This window comes from Diuraphis noxia, unplaced genomic scaffold, assembly GCF_037042655.1.
Source record: "Diuraphis noxia isolate RWA-SAM2 unplaced genomic scaffold, SU_Dnox_SAM2 contig0003, whole genome shotgun sequence".
Lineage (NCBI taxonomy): Eukaryota > Metazoa > Arthropoda > Insecta > Hemiptera > Aphididae > Diuraphis > Diuraphis noxia.
This window is the reverse complement of record NW_028301713.1, coordinates 8,946,670-8,968,594: the sequence shown is the minus strand read 5'-3', so window position 1 is coordinate 8,968,594 and position 21,925 is coordinate 8,946,670. Positions and strand designations below refer to the sequence as shown.

Genomic DNA, 21,925 nt, shown 5'->3' with positions numbered 1-21,925 from the left:
CGCGGGCCTCATTAAAATATTATTATATATGTGCGCAATTGATACGATTAAACTCCAGTGAAAAATCGTAATCCAATACACACGGCGATTGATATCGGTATAATATTATATTATATCATAATATGATTACGCGGTGTCGACGATTCAAAGACAAATAAGGATTTTTTTCAATCAAGCCTTTTTTTGTGCGCCAAAACTCGTTGCAGTTTATAATATTATATACATCATCATAATTCACGATTTTTCATAAATCACGACTCCCTTCCTCACCTGTTGCCGAAACATCACCACCCCTCAATGCACACCGCAATCTTGGGTCACTGTGTTATTGAAACGATTTTCGAAAATTAATTTCCCCTACGGCTATTATTACCCGACAATAAATTTATTTTCAGGAGCTCTTGGTAAACGTATTATTATTAACGCTGATGTTACGCAATGATAATTTTGTGATCAAAGACCCTATTTTATTTTATCGCGCCCGCGTATAATCGGCACATCCGTAACACATAATATAATATGTTGTCGATTTGTCGAATATAATATACGACAACACGATAAAATTACATAATTTATATATTATTATACCAATAAAATCGAAATATTATTCATCATATTTATTTTCATCACCCCTGCGTAGGTACTCAATAATAATAAAAACAAAGCAATTTTAAAACAGGTGCAATTTTTATTGATATTTCTAAATCTCTTGGTACATCAGTCACCAGAATCTCTATTTTTTTTTATAAACAGTCTATTTATTAGCTAATCAATAAGATAGTTTTTAACAAAAAATAACGTGCTATACGCTATACCTACTATATAAAGACACAAAACAATAATAAAGAGGAACAGACGAACCCTTTTAAATTTTTCTCCTAACTTATCATTTAGAATACTGATATTGTAAAAATTTATTAAGAAGTAAAACGTATTATTTAAACATATTATTTTTAAAGTATTTGACAAAACCATTATAGGACTTAAAAAACACGAAGAAAATAAACATACCTACATTATTTTAATTCACCAATAAAATTGTAAAATACTATACTAGCAATTTTCGCTTAAAATAATCTAGACAAAAACGAAATATTATGCAACTTTATGTTAGTATTAATAAGGCTATAATGTGTTCAGTATCAGATTTTAGCATACAAAATATATAATTGCAATAATAACTAGAACGACAGATCTAAAACTAAAACTAGGGCGTCATGACAGTAGAAATAGTTATGTGTATGACAATGCTTTAAGAAAATTAACTAAATAATTAATAAAGTAAATTACGCGATTTAACATAGTAGGTATAGAACAAACATTTCGAACCACATTAAAATTTAGTTGTTTATTTATAATCTTTGACCAAAGATAGGAATTTAAAAAAAACAAAATGTAATACATTTAGTACTATATAAATTATATCCTATGATTTTACTTACAGTTATCACTCTCATTTTTCAGCAAGTACATATTTTGTATTCCAAATGTGTTATTTGACTAATGTGATGAATATTTAAAAAAAAACGACACTTCTGTTTGAACTTGTATTATAAAATTCACTATTATTATAACATTAAAACTCTATAAAAAATAGATTAGTTTGTTGACGCAGAGTACAGTATTAACAAATCAATATAGAATTTACGACGCGAAACACGTACTCAACGTCTTGCGACGAGAAACGCCAACGGCCAACTGGTTCGTGAAACGATTACATTCTCGATCGGGCAAAAATTTAAATTATCACTAGTCCATTCAACCGAGTAGCAGAAAACTAGCAGTTCGCAGACATCGGTCGGTTACTAGCGCTCTCCGCGGCTTGTTACCACACCGATGACGACCACATGCATTTTGACAGTAACGCCGCGACCTATCTAATATAGATAATATAATAATATACACTATTCAGCTCAGTTATATTTTCTCGACAACCCACGTCGTCCCGACTGACAGACTCCCCCAAGTAGAAAAACAATTTCCAATGTCACTTTTAGATTTTAATCGATACAAATACAAATTAGGTATATCCTATAGGATATTAGATATTTAAGTATTTTGAGTTAAAAAATCATAATTTATTAGCTTATGACATAAGGCTTATGTAAACGAAACATAAAACATTTGAATGATATATTTTCCATAAATTTATTAACCTTTTTTTGTGGCACTTTATGTATAGGTACATTAGTATTGTAAATATAATAAATATAAGTTTTAAAACTATTTATATTTACCAATATATAGAAGTTGTATAAATAAATGCATTATTTTCAACTTAATATTATTATGTATAGATTCTTTAACACGAAATTTGAGTTTGCTACAAATTAATTCAATTTTAAACTGTTATTTTGCATTTTTTTTAACGTTTTTCAATTTTTCATTATTAGTTTCAATATTTTTAATAATATAATAATTTATATAATGTAGAATTATATAATGTAATTATATATCATATTGCTATTAAATAACAATGGTTTTTGTCTATAAACATTTTGTATTTTGTACATTCATCGCACTAAATTAATATCTTTACATAATTTAAAATATTTAAAGTAATTGGTTTTCCTTAGAATTCTCTTCAAGAAATTTAAAAACAGATTAAATTAATGCCTTCATATGTAAATTTGTAATTTACCATTTTAGATTCTGAGTGGAGCAAGGAATGAAAGTATTTTACCATGATGTGTGTGTTGGTACGTTTTGGGGCAGTAAAAGTGCTTAGATTTTCGACTTTAGTAACTCTTTCGATAAGAAAGTAAATCTAATTGGTACTTTGGGGGGTAAAAAGTAAAAAATTCTTAATATTTTTCTAAATAATTGGGATAAACAAACTAAAAATGAAGGGAAAATACGGGAAATTTTATGCACAATCAGTTTTTGACAAAATCGTTTTTGGTTTTTGATGTAACGTTAATACATGAAGTAGATACATGAAATTTTCAACAAAATGTTTGTATAATTATATTCTATCCACCATGCAATTTTCAAAAAATTTCGACTTAAGTTGAACTATTTATAGACATACGCAATTTTCGATCATTATTAGTTTTTTTTAAAATTAATATCGATATCAAAATCTATTTGTTGGGTAGAAAATCTTAAAAATTTAACACAAGGTTCCTAACATATTGTTACAATAGCAGTTGAAAAATAAAATAAATTCATAGTCACATTTTTTTTTTTATAAGTATTCAAAGTTTGAATTTTTACAAAATACGTAAAAATCACAAAAATTCGCAAATTATTTTAAGCTAGAAATTCATAAAAAAATTTCTTTTTAAATCTAAGATTTGAAAATTTTTAATAATCTATTGCTATAATAATATATCCTAGACAGATAAACCGTCTTCGCTCAGAATCGTTTTTCTTAAACAATGATATAATATAATTGGATTCAAATTTAATTCCATCCGGCATCCATTACAGTAACCCACTTGTAAATTACTATACAGCAGAGCGACATCCACGACTTACCCGCTTTTTTTTCATTTAAATAGAATTGTCCTACAGTACTTGAACTAATACGTGGCCGGGTGACTATATAAATTAAACCACACCTCTTATACCTAAGTTGATATATTAATTCACATCATTATTTTTTATTTCAATAAATTTTATATTTGAACAACTATTAAAAATGACTCATGCCATTACATAATAATTATTTTAAATCTAATAACATAATAATTACAGACGGTACTAAACACGTACGCCAGTGTATTGCATATTCAAAACGCCTATAATATTTTATTATAGCTACCTATAATTGTATAAATGTTCTTACGGTCCTTTTGAATTATAATTTTAATAAGAAGTAGATACTTGATTAATAGATTAATATATCACTATAAATTTGTATAATATGTTTTTTTAAATAAGTTTATTAGGTTATATAATATAATAATATAGCATAATAAATTATTATAGTGGATGTACACATACACTATGCATTAAATGGGTACACCGAAATAGGTACCAACATTAAAAATATATTGAGAAAATACCATATATATTATATAATTATAAAAACTAAATAACAATGTGTACGAGTTGACTAAATGATTGACCCCAAACCACAACTAAGACTAATGCTGGGTTGCATAAACAATCAGTCAATAACTAAAAAAAGCTGGTAAGTGCGGCTGTCGCTCTGCATTACAGTAGGTTACAAGTGGGTTACTGTAATAGATGGTATTATATTTGAATTCAATGATGTAATATCACTGTATACGAAAAACGATTCTGAGTGAAAATGGTTTATCAGTTTAGGATATGTTATACTATATTAATTATATTGTTATAATTTAAAAAAAAAAAAAAAACGTCGTCTGTAATTATTTAATATTATAAGATCGTGAAATCGTATTACGTTTTTTCTCCTTTAACCGCATTTATTTCGAGTACCGTTTCGAAAATCGAAAAATGACTTCTCTAAAATACCATCTCAAGAACATTACCTTTCAGAAAAGATGCTACACTTGATACTTTTGAGCAAGTTTAGAGGGAGAAAAGTATTTACAGTCTTACAGAATAAAAAAGAAAAAGAAAAAGAAATAAACATCATTGTAAAACCAATACATTCCTCGCTCCGCACTCAGAATCTAAAATTTAACGAATCAATAGCGAGCTAATTGTCCTTTAAATACGATTTAGTGACCTGTGATTGGTCCGTTAAATGTTGGTAAACCATTTTATGAATTTTCATTATGCAACTCGGCATTATAGTGAATGACAACTAAACGACTGACTGTTGGCCAGATCACGTGGTGATCACGCTTATATTATATATAAATTCTAAAGTGTAAAGACCGTAAAAATTTCACGATGCACCAACAGTCGAAAATATTATTTTAGTGGCTGTAGCACGGATAATAATAATATATACGTGTCGTGCGGAACGATTACTCTAGATTCTAGAACAGTCTCACCACAGATACAAGATATATATTATATATGAATAATAAATTAATAATAAATAAATTGACATCGAGTAATGGGGTAAAATATAGGTATTATTATTACATTTTTACTTAACAAGAATAATATTTATTATTTATGATATGATTTAAAATCAACAACGAAACTGATATCCTAAAACTGAAATAAATAGTTAATAAATAACTATCACATATTCACATCTCCTGCAAAATATTATCAGGTACGCATATAGAATTTATTGTTTATTAAAAAAATTTCTAAAAACTAAAGAAAACCCACTATAAGAACTTCTATTATGATCGATTTATAATCGATCTATATGAAACATTTTAAATAAAATATAACAGAAGGTATCTATACATGCATATTAGATACCATTTAGCTTAATTACAGTATTCACTTATATTACTCAAAATAAATATGTATTCAAAAAAATAAGGCAGAAGGTACAGCCATACAGTGGCTATACCTTATTGGTTATACACATCAGATCATCACACTCTATACATAAATAAATAGATACATATATTAGAAAAGTATTGTAATATTATTTTATATTTTAAAACAATAAAAGATATTCATTGTCGATGACTGAAAAAGCATTAGACACAGCAAGTAGAATAATTTAATAATAAATTATGTCTCTATTTTAAATCTGTCATCAGTCATTAGTCTGTGTTTAAAATGTCAAATAAAAAAAAATTCTGTATTGCTAAACCAGATTTAAATTTTTAGGTTTTAATTGAAATGTTATATTTTAAATTATAATATTCATTAAAAGAAATTTAGAAAATAAGATAATAATGTAGTAATATATTTATTATGTTTGTGTGTGTGTTTGTATTTATTTAATCCTATATACTATATTAAATTATATTATAATGTATTATCTATTTTATATGATCAAAATTTCAAATTATTTTAAAACCATGTAATTTGTGAAATTTAACATAAATATACATAGGCGGATGAATTAATTTATTTCCAAATGAATGTAGTTAAAAAAACATAATTGTTATTAACTAAAATTATGATTTGAGCTGCAAATGAAATTGACTTTAACATGTTGTTACAAATAGTGATCCTATGTGTCTAAAACTTGGAAACAAGTTTTACAAAGTTATACAACACCATTAGCAGATATAGTATACAAATACATCATTATCATCAATCATGTAATCTTAAAAATAGGTAGGTATACATTGTACCATATGTTAATTAATTTTATACATTTATAATAATCATTTACTGATAATTTACCGACCTCTTATATTATTTGGAAAACTTATTTATAAAATAATTAATTAATTATACGATATTGCATGTTGAATGGTGTTCAATCATAACTCAAATAGACGAGTTGCGCAATAATCTACCATGTTACCCATGTTATTATATATTCTACGTTGAGTTATAGAGTGTATTTATTTTTACAATGATAAAAATCTAAAATTGATTTTGTGACACTAAAAATGTAATTATCTACCGTTTAAGCCATCTAATAAAATCTATACTTTGGAAATTTAACATAAATTAATATTATACTTTAGATAAGGTAGTAACCATGAATTGGTACTGAACGATTTGGTAGAGGCTTTATGAGGAGCTCAAAAAAACTCATATAGTCCACCAAGGTATTTATAACAAATGAAATTATTCGAATTATCACTTAATAATAAAATTATCAAAATTTAATTTATAATATTAATTTTTCAAATTTTTTTTTGTCAACCTATTATTACAACCACAAATAATGTAAACTAAACATAATGCGAATGTTCCCTAACCTATAATCCATTTTTCATATATATCTATGTACAAACCTAAGCGAAGGGTTTATTTATGCGGAAATCAACTTGGAACCCATACGCCTGCTTCAGGTTAGGACGGTTATTAGGTACATTAAAGTAGGTACTTGTATACTATACTTTATATGTTGACTTATAAACAATATTTCAATTGTTTTCAAATTTATCATAACGTAAAAAACTTAAGTATAAAAATTCAATGCCTTCTATATACAAAATAAAATAAATACATAATATAATATTCAATGATTTAATTCACTCTTGCATAAGTCGAATAGGAAAAAATCTTTTATTTATTTTATTTATTAATATAATTGTTTCAATACACCAAGTATTTTTACTATGTGGAAAATCTAAAGTATAGTTCGCTGACTTGTAAGTATTCTACCTATATTATATTTTTGATAGTGTCTCATTACAAATATTATTAATATTAATAGTCACCTAAATATTGAAAAATATATTAATCACGTAATTTTATTATTATTGTATTTCAATTTTCTTGTCCCACCTTGTGGTTTGTACTTGCAGTAGAGAGATATCAATTTGTAAATGTATGATGTTTATGATATAAAGTTAGTTTTTTTTCACAATAATATATACGACAATCTGTACAATTGGTGCACGATAAACATATATGCTAAGAGCTAAAAATAACATTAGTACAAATGAGATAAGAAGCCACCCACTAGTGGTATTTGACTAGTTACTTGATTATCTAACTAAATATATAAATATAAAAATATATAAAATTATATAAATATATACAGAAGTTAATGACTTAAAAAACCTAAAAATTACCGAAAAATAAACAATTAATAATAATAATAAATTTAATGTTGTAAAAGAATCCCTATAGTTAATTATTAAAATTTCTTAAAATAAATAATGTATTTTTATGAAAATTCAAAATACTTGATTTTCTTTGAAATTGAATTTATCTCTAACTGTTATTCAATACAATTAAATGTTTTACATTAAGTAAAATAAGTAGATATTAAATCCTGGTAGGTATCTATATATAATATATAAAAGAGTCTATGACGTAAAAAATATTCCTACCCCAAATTTTATTTTAGTGAAGATGTTAAAAATTTATATTTTATATTTTATATAATCGTATTCAAGTATAAATAACATGATATATAAATGACATTATTATATTATTGCTTATATTAAAAATAATTAATCTAAATTAATATATTTTTGGTTAAACATGACGTAACTATCGTACTAATCACATATCTACAAAAATATTTTAAGACTAAAGATCAAATTCCTGGTAATCCTCACCGACGACTAAAAAGAAAATGGTGCAGAGACCTCCAACTAAAAAAGGCAGTTAATTAAGAAGTTTAAAAAAAAAAAATTTTTTTTAAGTCAATAGGAAGTGTCACTACTGGATGGCTTCTTCCAACAACTCATTCATCATGTCATTGTAAATAAGCCCATATTCTTATTGTGCCTCAGGGTACAGATTCTATATTTCATATGAAATAATTTTAAAAAAAAGACTAAAGATATCTATTCTAAAGTATACTTAGGTATGTAAGACAAATATAAGCAATTGATCTATTAAATTGTATATTGTCATTTATGTATTCCAAATATATAGGGTTAACCTAATCATCATAATCGTCATAAATATACACAATAAATTAAATGCATGTATACTAAAAGTTCTAAATAAAAAAAAAATTAAATGCATCATTGTTGAATAGTGAATACATATTACACAAATTACTTATTAATCGTTGTAAAATAAGTGTGCAATTATAAGCTGTATACAATTGCATCACAATAAATTGAAAACAATAATGTTATATAACTCATTTTCAATGGAAATATAAACCGAATATTGCAAAAGTACAAATGAATGCTATTATAATAAAATATTAATTTTCAATTTTGTCACTTATTATAATATAATTTAACTACCGAAATAATTTTATTAGTTAACCTGACATACATCTATCTATTTTATTGGAAAGTAAATTTAAAAATCTTAAGAATATCTTGTTTTCTAACTGAACTTTGAAAATATTGAAAAGTGTAACATTTCATATTAGGCTACAGGTATGCCAATGAAGAATTTTACAGACATACGTTGTGTGTGTGTTTTTTTTAACTTGTAACAAAATAGATATTAACAGCTTATTTTTATAAATAATTATGCTTATTAAACAATAACTTTTTACAGTTTTCTTTTTTAAATTTTGCTTACCTACAAAATTATATGCATATTTTGCAAATTTGTTTGAATAATGATATATTTTATCAAAATATAAATTTTCTAAACATCAGAGTTTTTTCATATTGAATAATATTATAACCCATTAATATTAAACCAACAATTATATAAATTTTGAGTAATTAATACTTACAACTAAAAATGAAATAGTATAAAAACTACGGTAACATATTGTCTTCGTACAATTTTAAATGAAAAATTAACAATTAAATCAATAGCAAATATATGATTACTACACTTACTACAGTGTCGAGTGCTAGATCTTCTAAATTTTTTTTTGTAAATAATCAAGCCTGCGTGTTTTTGGTTATAACTATAAAGATTGGATTTTATAGATACTTTTTATAAATAACAGGTAAATCAAATATTTAAATACAAATGTCATCTAAGATGGCACCAGCAATGGTTATCTTACTCCACCAAACTTAATCAAATAAAACACAACACAGAAAATTGGACATTTCCCATCGAAACACCCAGAAAATTCGAAGTCATCATAACGAGACTGAGAATCGGCCACTCTCAAATTTCGCACAGTTTTTTAATGGCTAAAGAAGATCCTCCAACATGCGCAACATGCGGCGCCCAAATTACCATTAAACACTTACTCACCGAATGCCGCACATACCACAACATCCGATCAAGCCTCAACCTTTCCGAATCACTCTCCGAAATACTTCAAAATCATCCCAAGGCCATAACAGACATCATCCAATTCATCACAACAGCAAACCTTCAATCCAAAATCTAGAATTAAGTTCTCTCGGTTATGTTTCTTACTGTAAATATTTAATTTAAGCTATTCATATTTTGTAAGCCCAATGGCCTATGCTGCCGAGGGTTCTTTCCTAATAAAAAAAAAAATATTTAAATATGTGTACACGAATCTTACTTATTACAGTCTTCCAATTAAATGTTATATTGCAATTTCTGTTTATTTCACATGATAAGATTTACAAATTATTTTATCTTAGATACCCAATTTTTCAATGAAAATATAACTACGATGTACATTTTCACATTATAGTTTTTCTAATAGTATAAAAAACATTATATTGATATGGCCATTTGGATTTTGTAATATTATTAATATATCAATAATAATAATTTATTTGCCAGCATATTCCAGGTCCAAATGGAAAATAGTAAAATATAAATTTAAATACACAGGCTAATGGTCCTTGTTGTCGAAGCCTCAACCTCCAATTAAAAACAAAAATTTTAATATGCCTTAGAAAAAAATGAAGTAGGTACATATATAAAACTATTAAATCTTAGTTTGAGGTAACGTATTTTAAATAACAGCAATACAATTTTCAAAAACACAAATTATAAATGCATATAATCATAAATTTTAATTCAGAAAAAAATGTATTTTAATTTTTTAATTCCAATTATATTATTTAAGTAAGTAGGTAATTAACAATTTTATATTTTATGTTATATTACATAAGTAAATGCTTAATTATGTAACATTAATGTATTTTTCATTGCAATTAAATCCGGTTTTTAGTTATCACAAATAATTATTGAAACATCATTTTAATGTATTATTATTTAATATTCTTTCATTTTCTATATTATTATTTTTCTTTTATTAAATCGACATCAGATTATATCAGTTATTTGTATTTTTAATATTTTATTTTTATTTTTTAATATTATTATTTTATTACAACTATTTAATGCATATTATTAATTAAACTTAATATAGTTTACCTATATATTATGCAAGACTATAATACATTTATCCATTTATGTAAAAAAAACATGAATAGTACATTTATAAGCGATTTAAAAAAAAATCATAATAATAAATTCTTATATAAGTATTATTATGTGTTATATACATAACAAGTGGACATTACACCTATGTATTGTATTATTAATAAGAATGACTGTCAACATAACTAATTTTAAGTACTTTCAGCTTAAATAAATATAAATTTAAATATTGACATATTTTTATGAGAAATAAACACAAATTCAATTAATTTAATATCAAAAAACACACCTTAATTTTTTTTTAAATAATTTGTAGAATTCACAATTCCAACGTAAATGAAGCATGTTTTATGTTAGTGATATCTATATACAGTTTAATTTTCAAAAATTTTCGACTTTTTTGAATTATTTATAGACCACTGAAATTTTCGATTTTTTTGAGAATTTTTTTTTGAAGTGTCGGTAAAAAAATGTTGGACGACCAAAAAAACTTGAAAATTTAATACACGGTTCCTCATGAGTTGTTCTTATTGTAGCAAAAAAAAATTAAAAATCGTAGGTCACAATTTTTTTTAATAAGCGTTTACAGTTCAACATTTTACGAAATCTGTCGAATACGCGAAAATTTGCAAATAATTTTGAAGTTGAAAAATCATAAAATTTTTTGCGTTTATAACTAAGCATTAAAAATACAACACTAAGTTTTCCATAAGTTTTCCTTCAAGTAGCTATAGAGAAAACTCGAAGCATCATTATAGGAAAAATTTTAAGTGCGTTTAAATTTTAAATTTTTACGAAATAGCGTAACGATAACGATTTATCCTCAAACGATTTTAAATATTTGTTATTATTCAAAAAGTATAAGTCGTAGATACTTGAAAATTTTATCAGTTATTTAGATTGACATTTTCTTTACATGATTTAATTTTCAAAATATTTCGACTTTTTTTGAGGTATTTATAAACAACTGAAATTTTAAATTTTTCTGAAAATTTTTTTTTGAAGTATCGATAAAATTTTTATGGCCCTATCAAAATACTTGAAATTTTAATACAAAGTTTCTCATAAGTTATTCTTATAGTGATTAAAAAATTATAAAAATACATTGGCACAATTTTTTTTTATTAGCATTTGAAGTTCAAATATTGACTTAATACGTAAAAATTACGGCAATTTTCAAATTATCTTAGATCGAAATTCATAAAAGTTTTTCTTTTTAATTCTAAGATTTGAAAATTTAATACAAGGCTCATAATATAGTTTTGCAATAGCAGTTGAAAAATAAAAGAAATATATAGCCAAATTTTTTTTTACATGCATTCAAATTTTAATTTTGACAACATACGTAAAAATCACGAAAATTCGTAAATTATTTTATTCTAGAAATTCATAAAAAATTTTCCTTTTATACCTAAGATTTGAAAATTTAATGCAAGGCTCCTAAAATATTTTTATAATAGCAGTTGAAAAATACAAGAAATGTATAGTCACATTATCTAAGATTTGAAAATTTAGTACAAGATTCCTTACAAATTTGTCAATCTTTATCACAAAAAAAATGTCCACCGGAAATGCAAATTAAATTTTTATTAGCATTTGAATTTCAAATATTGACAAAAATTCGTCAAAACCATGAATATTTGCGAATTATTTTGTAGTTCAAAATTCATTATATTGTTTGTATTTTTATCTAAGGTTATAAAATTCAACACCAAGTTTTCCATAAGTTTTGCTTCAAATAGAGAAAATTTGAAGCGTCATTATAGGAAAAAATTTTTGAGCGTTTGAGTTTTAAATTTTTATGAAATTGCGTAATGATAACGATTTATCCTCAAACCAGGTATATGTATATCTATGATAATATAAGGTATTATGAATTATGATAACTACATGATAACTACAATAATTGATTAATCATGCCTTATGCAAAATGCGTCTTAATTGAAAAATAAAATATTTGTTTCAAAATAGAATATATGACAATATTTAAATATGATATATCCTAGACTGACAAATCATCTCCGTTCAGAATCGTTTTTCGTATACAATGATACCTATCATTGCATTCAAATTTAATCCCATCCATTACAGTAACCTACTGTACAGCGAAGCGACATCCACGACTTACCAGCTTTTTAATTATAATCATGGGTAACAATATTGCGGTTTTAATGTTTTATAAGCATATAATATATAGTCTTAAGTATCCACATGCACAGTTCATTGGACACGTATTTACCTACGAATAAAATATAATAAATTTGTTTTTCAATTTTTGTGTTGTATTATAGTTACTTATGAATATATAAGGTATAAGTATTGATATAACCCGTACACAGTATTGTGAAATTATATTAACCCAACCCCGACGACAACGGTTATATCACTGAAACACCTACGGCGGCGGTCACTTATAAACAATTATGACGCTTTAGTAGCTCATTACTTATACTACTGCAATACTACGCGTGTACATTGTGTACAATGTACAATATTATTAAGTAATGTATTATGTAAATTGCAACAAGCCGACAGGCAACAAGATAAAGGTATAGGAAACCACGCATAATTTGATAGGTATAGTAGGTACGTATTAAACTTATATACCTAAATCTTACATACAAGTTGTGTTGCCGTTATGCCTGTTCGGTATCATACAGAACATGGTCTATGGATATGACAGATATTGGATATGAAAAAAAAATTGTATTTATAAGGTAAGGAAACGTTTCATATCGTTGTAAACGAATGGCGACGAACTCTTTTCCTATTCACCTCTATTCATATTTCATATAGGTATAGGAATAATATTAACAAATGTTTTGAAAATTTGTTCCAAAAAAAAAAAAATACAAATAATAATGTATAATTTGGTAAACCAAAAATAAATGATGCTTACTTTGTAAGTCTATATTATAATGACATGGAATTAAAAAATTATGATATTCTTGTTTCTTTAGTTATCGTATAGCATTGATTAATACAATACTAATTTATAATCACTGTTATATAATAGGTATACATGTATAACCTACCTATATATAATACAAAGGGAAATAATAATAAAATTAATGCAAAACTTCAAAATAAAGTATCTATGAAAAAAATTTTGATACCTAGAGGTAGGTTTCCTTTGGAGTGAAAATCCGCATCTGTAGACGATAACTGAATTTGTTAATTTAAAAAAATATAATAATGTTTCGAATAGGTATGATGATTATGTTCTTGATGACTTCTAGCTATACATAACAACCCTAATACGTCTCTACACCTCAGCAACACAAATATATAAAAAAACTTATTAAAAGGTAATATCAAATACGCGCTTTGTGTCTATTGCACATCTGTAGAATATTTAACTAAGAATATTATTCTAGATGCTCGCACACGCCACACAGTACGTACTACGTAGTCTCTCATGAGTTCGTGACGTCGTCACTGCGGAATAAATAAATAATTGTGTATAGTTGTAGTATATTATTGTATTTAGGTAGGTTGTTTTGTGTGTAAATAGTTCTGGTGACGAGCGGGTTCCGGTACCAACGATCAAGGTCGTGGCAGTAGTCACTGTCATCTATTGGTGGTTACACGATATTCTTACGTAACACTGTTTTTCAGATGATCAGTCAGTGCCTCAGTGGTCACAATATATTATAATCGTTCGAAAACTATACGAAACTCCCAAATCCCAAACACACGGGAATAGCCCGTGCAAATGGATCGAAATGTACAACAATAATTGTGTTCAATAAAATATTATTATACTATCATAGTATAACAGTATAAGTATCACGTATAGCGTATACAACCTTAGAACAACAATGATAAACAAATTATGAATATATTATATAATACTGTGCTTAACTCGTTTAATTCAAATCTATTATGATTAGTGATTGCACACGGTCAATTAATTCTGTACGTGCAGTGCAATATGGCAATATGCAATATAATCATCAAATAAAAGTTTTTTTTTCTAATACAGCCACTCAGGAATAGGCCGATATTACAAATACGCGTATTAAACAAAAATAATGATTTCGAGTGTAATTTAACAAAAGTTTTCCCAAATGATATTGCACCACGCTTATCCCTAGTATTGACACATTAAATAATATATAGTTTTTAAATAAACTAATGCAGTATTATAATATTAAGATACTCAGTGTCAATGTATGCCATCTATTGTCTATATAACATAAAAACTAATAATATACTGAATTTAGCTTTGAGTTGAATACCCATGTACTGAGTGGGTAGCATACCAGCGGGTTTTAAATAAATTATTTGCTAGAAAAACTATTGTTTAAACTTTTGTTATTTGTGTCTATATACCTAAATATAATGTGACTACAAAGTCTATAGAAAAACCTGAAAAACAGATCGTACAGTCATATAGATTCTTTATTCTAGATTGATTGTTGATGAACGAATATATAATAATAAATTGTAATAAATTAAATGCGTAACTGAACAATTTTACCAGTCGAAGTAAGACCTCAAAAAAAAAAAAAAAAAAAAGTGTGTGTAATTACTAATTAATATGAATTTTGTTTAATGCGTGCGTATTATAATACTATAATAATTTATAACATAGATACTTAATATGCCGAAGTTCCTTCGCTGGTTGGTTCTTCCCTCAAGATATTCAAGCTCATTAATTATAATTTTTTAAAAAAAAACCATAATTTATGCTTATTGTACTTTTTTTTTATGTACAGATTGTATAATTTCTAGATTAAAAAAAAAAAAAGATACATAATATTAAACGCACACGTCATGATTAATTTGTATATATTATTATGAAGGTATAAAATAGAACTATATAGAATGAAAATTTAAAGGAATTGCATAGGTATCTTAAAATATGTGTTCTATAATACCATTTGTATAGGAAAAAACTTACTGATCTAGCCGATGTGCATGTGAATTGTGAATATAAAGTCACTATTCGCGCGTAGGTACCGCCGGGTACGCCTACGATAATATTATTATACCTAAGGCGTATACACTAGCTATGCGAGTCGTTACTCGTTGCTGTTGCATTATTACAGGGCTGAATTTAATTTTATATTGCAGACGGATTGTTTTAATTGAATAAAGTCAGATGAGTGATTTTTAAACTGTTACATAACACTCTTGTAGTCTTGTAGGACCTATTTATGTTAAGATTAAGCACTATATAATACTATACATTTTTTTTGTGGAGGGAGACAATGTTAAATCACAATTTCAGTTCTTGACAATAATATTATACAGTGATTGGAAAGATTTTTGCACCCAATCGGAAAAAAAAAAAACAATTTTATATTATACGCTTTACACATATAAGCCAATATCACACATTTACACATGTACAGTAACCAGTAAAAAGTTATATTATAATGGTATACCAATACTATGAAAACTTATATTTAAACGTTTAATAAGGCGTAAATAATAGGTACTTACGAGTTACGTGCTTATATTTTAACGTTCTAACTCCATTTCATAAACAAAAAAATATCATTGTACGCAGTGTTGAAGAGTTAGCTAAACAATAATTTTGAATAATATGTTGGGCATTACAGTCAAATTTGTGATGAGATGAAAAGTTACCAATGTATTATTTATTAATCATATTCTATCCTGTGTGGTTACACCAATATATACTATGCAATAACGGAATGTGTATAGAAATAAAAAATTTTAATAATTTAAATATAATCAGTGTTGTCGACACGCCAACGTAGTTAAGTATAATGTCTTATAAGTTATATTGTAGTCTTATATAATGCTTTCGCATCACACCACTAGACCAAACAACGTCGACTGATCAACAAATACTAGCAAATTAATACATATTTTCAATCTTGTTAATTTTCGATTACATCGTTAAATCGTCAAATTTCAAACTTTTATATTATTATTAATATCTAATACATAAATACATAACTACATAATATATAATACGTATAATATTCAGCTATGATAATCTCTAATAGGTAGGTATCATCATTAGTTATAATTAATAAATGCAAATTAATTTACAACATAGGTAAGTTGGTTAAAATTCGCAAAATATTTTTATAATTTTTATAGGGGTGTCACGTCATACGAAATGTACAAGTGCCAGACTCTTCTGGCTAGTACATAAGTGTTTCTTCATGTTATACGTTATACAATGTTACATAATTTATCGTAATACGTGGTTATTGGTTGTATACGTGTGGTTATTTTACTTATTGTAATACATTCATAATGTTAAAATAGTCTTAATAGCCCAATAGGTAATATAAAATATTACTCGGAAATGAAACATATAAAATTACTTTAGCAATATTTTATTGATTTCACTTATTTAGTAGAAGTACTTGCTAAAAATTAAAATAATATATAAGTAGCATACTAATTAATAATATTTAGATAACGTCTGAAATGAATGTAGGTACTATATAGATTACCATTCGATACACTGATACAGCAATTAATTTAACTAACGATAGTAATTCTTAAAATTACTTTGGAACAATAGAACTTAAAGGATAATCGTTTCAATTAATATTATATTATGTAACCTATGTTCATTTATTTATTTTCATAAATGTTTTTTTCATACACATCACAATAATATTTATAATTATAATTATAAGAAATTCCTATAAAAATCTACGAAGTGACAAATTAAAATTCAAACTTTTCAAAAACTCAACTAATAAATGATTATACATATTATTACATATTTACATATTATATTACACTATTAAACTATTATAACTACTCGTCGGTGCGGAGTTGGCATCTTTAGAGTATTATTATTTTCACCAAATCCTAGCAAAAAAATACTTTAATGAATCAATAATCATTTATCAAGTATATCTCATACATTATAGGTACAAACTACATAGAATAAAACTCAGAATAACATCATGAGGTCATGGGTATTGAGGGATATGCACGTAGTACGTTATATAATACCTATGTCGCATTGGCCTACAATATTTAATTTTATAACTAAACTCTTAAATTCATTAAGTCAATCATTTAAAGAACGGATTTATATGCAGCTATAATACTACATAAATTAAAAAAATAAAATTGAAAAATTTCAACTTTGATTACATTTTTTATTGTATTTTGTAATTTAATCTATTCTGTGCCAATTATACAGATTGTACATATTATTGTGAAAAATAATTTAAAAAAAATGTATATTATACCTATTATATAATCTATATAATATTATGATACATTATATATTAATATATACATCATTAAGCGATTAAGTATATTAACCCAGATCAAAGCGGTCGAAAGAAGAAACCATATAATATTATATTACACGGGTCGTGAATCGCGTTATGATAAATGTTTAAGGAAGATCCTTGCTATAGGCCCGTAAACAAAATAATAAGTCACAGTTGAAACGTCAATGTCCTATTAATTCATTGTTAAAATATTCGTAGCACATAGGTCCAAATGCCACACGACTCGAGTACTTGACATATTGTGCATCACGATATTTACTATCTCTTATAGTTTAATTAATCGTACATAAAAATTACAAACGATAATAGCCCTGCAATATGGACAATAAGTATCCTGTAGTCTGCATTATTATATAAATATAGCACCTACTAATCATCAGATCTAAAATAAAATAATTATTAACAGTGTTGTAGTCGTAAAAAAAGCAGAAGGTATATACTATAAGTTATAAACATCATTGGAATTGGCGTAATTCCATTAAATTTCAGCAGGTGAAAAACTTTTATCAGTCAAATAATTGTAATGATAAATTAAGTAATATTTAAAACTAATCGCTTTACTCGTATATTATACCTACTATAATAGATATATTTTTATACTTGATAACAATATGTCAATATATAACATTATAATATAAACAAATATCAAAATCCATATATTTTAAAGTTTAAACAGCGTATGTGGTGTGTCTGTACCATAATTTACATGGGTACATATAAAAATAAAATAATTATATAAAATTAATTATAGTGATAACATTTTAAAATTAATTTATAAAATATTCGACAATTCAATGAAATATAATATTTGTGTTTTGGGTCTCACTTTTGACAGCAAACTTACGTGGCGACCCCATCTGAAAAAACTAAAAACTGAATGTCAATCAAGACTAAGGACAATCAAAATACTTGGAAACAGCACCTGGGGATCCGACACAAAAAGCCTAATCACAATTTATAAAGCACTTATACTCTCACTTATTGGCTATGGAGACATCATATACAACTCAGCAAAAAAAAGACCTAAATACTTTGGATCCTATACACAACCAAGGAATTCGCTTGGCCATCGGAGCCTTCAGGACGAGCCCTGTCGATAGCATACTCTTTTACGCAGGAGAACCCACTCCACAATATAGACGCCATAGCCATATACTAAAATATGTGACTAAAATTAAAAATCTGACTGACCAAATCACCGAAAACATCTTCCACAGCCCTCTACCTAACAATATACTGCCCTCTCGAACCACAGTATTCGAAAACTTCAAAATAATCAGTAATAACTTAGATTTCCAAGCACAATCTCTAAACAAAATTCAACCTCCTCTCCCTCCGTGGCTCTGGTCGCCAAAAATCAACACCCAATTGGCCGAATACTGTAAACATTATACAGATAGCCGAATCATACTCAACCATTTTGCAGAAATAATGTCGCAACAATATCCGGACTATACACAAATATACACAGATGCGTCCAAAAGTCAAAATGGGGTGGGTTTTTCTGTAATCACAGATTGGGAGAACCATCTTTTTAAACTACCGTCGTCGTTTAGTATATTCACAGCTGAAACTCATGCTATTTACCAAGCACTATTAATCACCTCAGCTTCAAACCCGACAAACTGTCACATCATTATCAGTGACTCTCTGAGTGCCCTTACTGCAATCTCTAACCCCTACCCTAAAAATTAACTTATTCAACACATACAGAAATTAATATCAGAAATAAACACCCCCACATGTTTCATGTGGGTCCCCTCACACATCGGGATACCCGGAAACGAAAAAGCAGATACATCAGCCTATGAAGCCATTAGATCTCCACAGTCCATTAAAATCAACTCTACGTCCTCATTTGAAATCTTCAGCACGATCCATCGGAAAATAATGGAAGAATGGCAACTTTTTTGGGAAAATATTCCCCTTACCAACAAACTGAGAAATACTAAAATACTCGTCAAGAAATTAAACTATCCTCGAGCCAATATAGGTCACTCTTTCTTAACCCATGTACATCTCATCAAAAAAGAACCAGCACCCATATGCGATACTTGCAACGTAACTCTATCAATTGAACATATCGTAATCATCTGCCCCAAATTCACTGAAGCACGCAAGATACTCCAAAATCCAGCATCACTCTATCAAGCCTTCAAAGATGAAAACACAGTTGCAATCAGTACATTTTTCCATAATATAAACACTAAATACCCATTGTAAATAATAACTATAATAATGTAGTAAAATGTATTCCAAAACTTAATGTATACATATATATATATTTTATTTTCTTTTTCTTGTATACATTTTAACTAAAGTAGGCTAAAAACCTGTGTTGTTGAAGCCTTAATAAACTTTGAAAAAAAAAAAATATTGTGTTTTAATAATTATAAAGTTCAACATCTCCAGGTGCAAAGCATATATCTGTGCTCCTTCTCCATAATACCAGGAGGTGCAATTGCACCCTCGTTAAATTACGCCAATGATTATTGGAATCATTAGATATAAGTATGATATCCATAACATTTGGTGGTAACCCATTCGGCTTCCGTTCCTCAATACGGCTCCCATTTTACAAAAAGGTAAATTTCCTAACAGCTCCCGTCAAAAAAGTGTAACGGGTAAATTCCTAAACTGCTTTGGTTTTTACAACACAAATTCCTTACCAATTTAGGACTGTCTTAAAAGAAGTGTGGTTAAAAATGTCTTGTAGTACCTACTTTAAGTAAATTATTAAAATTATATAAAAAAAAAGATAATAGTATAATATTTAATTTTTAACGTTAAAAAATGTAAAAAATGTTAGCATAAATAAAAATACAAAAAAATCATATATTGAGTAAATTTTTTATATAGTCTATATACGTGCTATTTTATTTGATGAAAACTCGTAAATGATTTTTCGACGAGCTTTAGTTTTTTTTCGATCTCGGTGTAGTAAAAATAACTTCAAGCTTATTTTGCGTTTCAGATTGTATATTGGTTTTTCAATATTAACAATACATCCTATAATTTTTGTATTCCGTTTTATATAATATTTTGATACACAGGAACTGTATACACTATGTAACAACAGCATTACGAAGGAACGTAATAACATCGCGCAGTTATTATTATATAGGCTGTTTTGGAAGATAGGTGTGCATAATATGTCCAATAATTATTGTAGAGTACAATTATACAATTATACGCCTGTTTGAAAATTTTTTTCGACGGAAGCCATTTGAGAATTTACCCGTTTGTAAAACCTTTTTTGATGTGAGCTGTTTGTAAATAAGCAAACAATAAACGGGAGCCGTTTGGGATCCGTCGATAAAATCCTTCCAAATTATCCCGTGTTAGTATAATAAACCTGATCCAAATATTTGGATGTGCTTATTTTCACACCGCGCCGGTTTGAGCGTGCAAATGTTTAGTATGTGTTTCAGTGTTTGCATAAACTACCTTAAATTATATATTTTTGAAATTTGAAAGTAACACAATATAAAATATTAAAATATTAAAATTTATATTTTTAATATAACATAACTTATTAAGTATAGTAAACGTAAATATTTTTGTCTAGAATATAATAAGGTAGGGCTGACGGCATATTATTATAAGTAACCAGTAAAAGAGATGAATTTTTGATAAACTATAGCCTATAATATATATCATTTATAGGTATTTTATATAATTATTATTGAAGCTGCACTGTTACTTTATACTTTAACACTAATCAATTTGGAGTAAAGTAACTCACCTAAACGGTAGGTAGGCACTCAAGTTCTATTAATTTTAAATCAATTGTCCAAATTCTTATTTTCTGCTAATTGAATGTGTTTTAACAGCAATTTATCAATAATTTTTTTCCCGTAATTTTCAATAAGTTACTAAAAGATACTATACTAATTAAAAATGTATATATAAACTTAACGACAAATAAAGATAAACGTAGTAAACTAGTT

The 21,925-nt window shown here is 26.6% G+C and overlaps 1 protein-coding gene and 1 pseudogene across 2 annotated transcripts in view; one reads left to right on the top strand and one right to left on the bottom strand.

Annotated features, from left to right (window-relative positions):
* The window catches only part of LOC107163527 (LON peptidase N-terminal domain and RING finger protein 2), a 55,524-nt gene extending 41,662 nt beyond the window's left edge, over window positions 1-13,862 (bottom strand). The window contains exon 1 of one of the 2 annotated variants that reach the window (XM_089222960.1): window positions 13,845-13,862. The gene's annotated coding sequence lies outside the window, so the exon portion shown is untranslated. Of the gene's footprint in view, window positions 1-1,442; window positions 1,751-13,844 lie in introns of those variants that run through there. The other variant, XM_015510984.2, reaches the window with a different exon arrangement.
* A 5,529-nt stretch (window positions 13,863-19,391) lies between these two features.
* LOC149056674 (uncharacterized) lies at window positions 19,392-20,198 on the top strand (annotated as a pseudogene).
* The last annotated feature ends 1,727 nt before the right edge of the window (window positions 20,199-21,925 follow it).